This window comes from Herpailurus yagouaroundi, unplaced genomic scaffold (genome assembly GCF_014898765.1).
Source record: "Herpailurus yagouaroundi ecotype Mexico unplaced genomic scaffold, PumYag 428, whole genome shotgun sequence".
Classification (NCBI taxonomy): domain Eukaryota; kingdom Metazoa; phylum Chordata; class Mammalia; order Carnivora; family Felidae; genus Herpailurus; species Herpailurus yagouaroundi.
This window is the reverse complement of record NW_024412645.1, coordinates 5130230-5135017: the sequence shown is the minus strand read 5'-3', so window position 1 is coordinate 5135017 and position 4788 is coordinate 5130230.

Here is a 4788-nt window from a genome sequence, read left to right as displayed (position 1 = left end):
ATATATATATATATATATATATATATATATATATATATATCTGAAAATTGCAATATTTATGTAATGTACAGATAATTCTATTTCGAGCAATAACTCTGACACCCCTAACGGTTCAAGACCCACGGGCAAGAAGTAAATGTTCTATGTTTGGAAGTGTCAGCAAGCTATTCCTGAAAGCAACCCTCAACCAACGAGGTTGGAGTTGGGGATTAAAGGTGGGGAAATTTCCCCCAACTTTCGCTTCCTTTGGGAAGGACAACCCTTTTTTTTTTAATGTTTATTTATGTTTGAGAGAGAGAGAGACAGAGCACGAGCCAGGGAGGGGCAGAAAGAGAGGGAGACACAGAATCCAAAGCAGGCTCCAGGCTCTGAGCTGTCAGCACAGAGCCTGACGCGGGGCTCGAACCCACGAACCGTGAGATCATGACCTGAGCCGAAGTCGGACACTCAACCGACTGAGCCACCCAGACCCCCCACCCACCCCAGGGAAGGACAATTCTTGACTCAGGATCGCTTTCTGGAGAGCCCCAACAGGGAAAGCTACATCCAATCTCAGGCGAAACAGAGCCCACCCCCCCCCCAGACTAAGAACCCCTGTTCTAGATGACTTCACACATCTGTCAAGAGTTGCTCACTGATGAACAACCTGACGTGGTATGTTAGCGACCCGCTTCAAAAAAACAGGCCAAATTTACAAAACCCTGTAACTCGTCAGATGCTGAACGTTTACCCGTGTCCCTAGGGCACAGGCGCGCTTGCTCTGGGGGGGGGGGGGGGGGCGTGATTTATTGCTTCCTGCTAATTCTGCCCATCCCCTCAATGTGCAAAAACTCCTTCTTACTATTTCAATCCAACAGATCACTCTGCTCACTAGAAAGAGTCCTGAAACAGAGGCTCCTTCCCAACCCACTGAGCCTTACTTTCTGTCTCCTGTCCCGTTTAGAAGGGGGACAGCGATAGGAATGGCCTGATGGTAAATGGCGAGGGTTCTAGGCAGGCAGGCGTGGCTCCACTACTGAATTGCCCTGGGACTTTGGCCAGTGGCCTCAGTTTCTTCATCTGTAAAATGGGGCTGGTATAACTCCTCTGTCCGAATGAATGAATGAATGAAATCAACAGAGAAGCCCGACATACACACGGTCAGTGCCTCTCACCATCACCGAGGACCTAGGGCCCCACCTCTGTGGCTCCCTGCGCAGTACCTAACTGAGGGTGGTAGGTGCCTTGCTCTTGGAAGAGCCCCACGTTTGGTTTTAATGCTCTCCCTTCACCGTGCTGACATTTTCAATAATTTTTTAACGAAGGCTCCTGTATTTCCGTTGCGTCCCACAAATTATGTGCCCAATTCCGGCTGTAGGTTTCTCCCAGGGTCTTCCCCAAATCACGTCCTATGAAAAAGGACTGAGGGCCTAGGAGAGGGGTCTACTTTGAGGCAGAAACTGGTGGGCGGAAAGGTGACCAGAACCAGACCTAGAAACCTCCCAACTCAGCCCGGATACTCCCCTAGGGCCCCGGGCTTGCAGAGGCATGGAATCATCATTGGCCCTCAGCCCACAAGGAGAAAAATGCAGGAGAGAGAAACGGGGTGCCCGGCCTGGCTGCCTGAGTGAGACCCCTCCCTCCTCCTCCCTGCCTCCTTTCTGTCTCCGTTTGGCCTTTTTCCCCCCGCTCTCGGAGCCTCTTCTCAAGTTCTCTCCCACCTTTTTTCTCCTCTGTTTTCTCGGGTCTCTCTTCTCTTTCCCTTTATCCTTTTTTTTTTTTTTTTAACTTTATTTGTTTAAGAGACACAGAGACAGCGCAAGCGAGGTGGGGCAGAGAGAAAGGGAGAGCGAGAGAATCCCAAGGAGTCTCCACTCCGCCAGCTGTGGAACGTGACTCGGGGCTGGAACCCATGTCCCACGACATCATGATGTGAGCTTAAACCAAGAGTCGGACGCTTAACTGAGTCACTGAGGGACCCCTCTTGTCTTGCCCTATAAAGTCAACGGGTACTTTAATCCCTTCTTCCCGGTTCATTTTGGTTCTGTTTTTTATTCTTTCTTGGTCTTGCTTTCCTGTGATCTCTCTCCCTCCTTCTGATTCTGTCTCTCTTTGTGGCTTTGAATCTCATTCAATTTCTCTCCCTGCCTTTTCCTGTGCGTTTCTCTGTCGCCTTGCTTGCTGCCTCTGTCTCCTCCCTGTTTCTGTGTCTCTGTTTTCCCTCTGCCTCTGTCTCTCTCGCTGTCTCTCTCGTGGTCTCTGTCTGCATGCCGCCCCTGACCGGAGCAGCCGCCCCCACCCCCACCCCCGCACCAGCCCCCTCTGCCAGGGACCTGGCTGTCAGGCTGCTCGCGTTGTGAGCTGCCTTGAAATTCTCCACATTCTCACATTCTCGCGGCTGGATTTCTTCTGCCGTCCACCTCTGCTAGAAAAATCTTTTGACCTTTGAGATTCCCACAAAAAGAGCAAAGTACCACCTGGGGAACAGGCAGCACCTGCAACAAAAGCCCCACTCCCAGGCTTTGCGTTTTTAAAAAAGACTCACAGCCCCGGGGGTTGTGTGGGCAGACCTGCCTCTGGCTGGTTCCCCTCCCACACCCGCTGTAACCACCGAGGGGAGTAGAGCTGGTGACAATTTTGTTTTCTGGAGTCAACATGTGCAGCAGATGTGCTGAGAAGTGGTCTCTTAATCCTGCTGAGCCATTTGCCACAAATCCCTCTTGTCACAATTTAGCTGTGAGTTTAGCAGCGTGACAAGAGGGGCACAGAGGGGAAACGGGACAAGGCTGTGAAAAGATCCTGGGGAGATATTAAGAACACAGCAAGAAAGCCAGACATCCCCGGGCTCAAGGCTGGCCATCTAAGCAAGGGCTGGAAAACCTTGGGAAGCGTGACTGCCAACAGTCACACTGTGCCTGGTGTCACAATGACCTCTGCACGGATAATCTGGTTTAATCCTCCCAGCAACCTGAAAATAACAAACCAGGAGAGAAAGGGAAGCTGAGGCCCAGAGAGGCTGGGTAAGTGGTCCAAGGTCACACAGCTACGTGGTCAACCCTTCAAAGAGTCAGATTCCTGAGCGTGGGGGTCTTTGGGGGGGGGGGGGTCGTGGCTCCTGGGACCTCCTTCCCAGTGCCCTGACCACCACCTCAGTCCCCAAGGGAAGGTCTCATCCATCACAGGCCGGCCCCTGAGAACCGCCCCGCTGCCTCTCCTGCTGTCCTTTGCTGCGGAACGGGGTCCACGCGGTCCTTGCGAAGTCAGGGAACCAGAAGACCCTGGTTGTCAGGAAAGATGGGTATGCGAGTACGGAGCACTTATTTTCAGCACGTCTCGGGGGGGGGGGGGGGGCTGGGTCTGTTTCATAAGCACCCAGAGCTCCAGCCAGCGGCCTCCCAGTGAGTGTTTCTGGGCCACTAGAAAAGAGGCAACCACGTGTGGGGAGTCAGCAACTCTCTTCCGGACACGCAGCCAACGCCTCAGACAGGCTGTTCTCCGGGGAGGGCAAGATGGCCAGCAATCGAAGGCATTTTCTCTTTTCGCATTTGAACGCGTCTGAAATCAGGGCGTAGCTTACAAACGACGCGCCTTCGCAACGAGTTGGCGGTACTTTCTCGCGCGCCTGTAAGAGGACGGCGAGTCCTGCGATCAAAGCCGGAGGCCTCCGTCCCAGGAGCCCAGGGAGCCCAGGGGCGGGCTCTCATTGGCCCAACCTGGATCACGTGCCTCGCCCTGGCCAATCACTGCAAGTCTGGTCGCAGGGCCTTGGTCAGGTGCCTCGCTGGTGTTGGGCGCTGGGGCCAGCACGACCTCAGCAGGTGGACCGACAGAGTGAGGGGTGGTTTCTGAGAGGACGATCAGAAGGGGGGGGTATGGATTCTGGCGCCTGTGCTACACAGGGTCATCCTGAGATTCGGTGAGACTGTGCGTGAAACCGGGGGCCCCGAGTAAGCGCCCCTACTCTAGTCTGGTGTTATCATTAAAGATGTTAAGTTGACACGTTTCACCAGACCCACTTCCAGGGGCAGCTGGGTGGCTCAGTTAGTTGAGCCTCGGGCTTCCGCTCAGGTTATGATCTCACAGTTTGTGAGTTCAAGCCCCACATCAAGCTCTGTGCTGACAGCCCGCTTCGGAGTCTCTGCCCCCCTCCCTCTCCCCCCCTCCCCCACCTCTCTCTCTCAAAAGTGAATAAACATTGAAAAAAAACCACAGGAACGTAAACAGATACTTGTACGTGGAGGTTCATAATGGCACTATTTACAATAGCCAAAAGGTGGAAACAACCCAAACGGCCATCCATAGACAAATGACTAAATACATTTTGGTATATCCATGCGATGGAATATTACTCGGCCGTGAAAAGGAATGAAATGTAACACATGCTACCATGTGGATGAACCTAGAAAGCATTACCCTGGGTGAAAGAAGCCAGGCACAAAAGGTACCATATTATGTGATTCCATTTATGGAAATGTCTAGAACAGACAAATCCATGGGGGAGGTAGAGTAACTGCATAGTGAGTATGAGGTTTTCTTTTGGGGTGATTAAAATGGCTAATACAGAGAAAGACAGATACCATATGTTTTCACTCTTATGTGGATCCTTAGAAACTTGACAGAAACCCATGGAGGAGGGGAAGAAAAAAAAAAAAAGAGGTTGGGGGGAGAGAGCCAAAGCATAAGAGACTCTTAAAAACAGAACAAACTGGGGGCGCCTGGGTGGCTCAGTCGGTTGGGCGGCCGACTTCGGCTCAGGTCACGATCTCGCGGTCCATGAGTTCGAGCCCCGCGTCAGGCTCTGGGCTGATG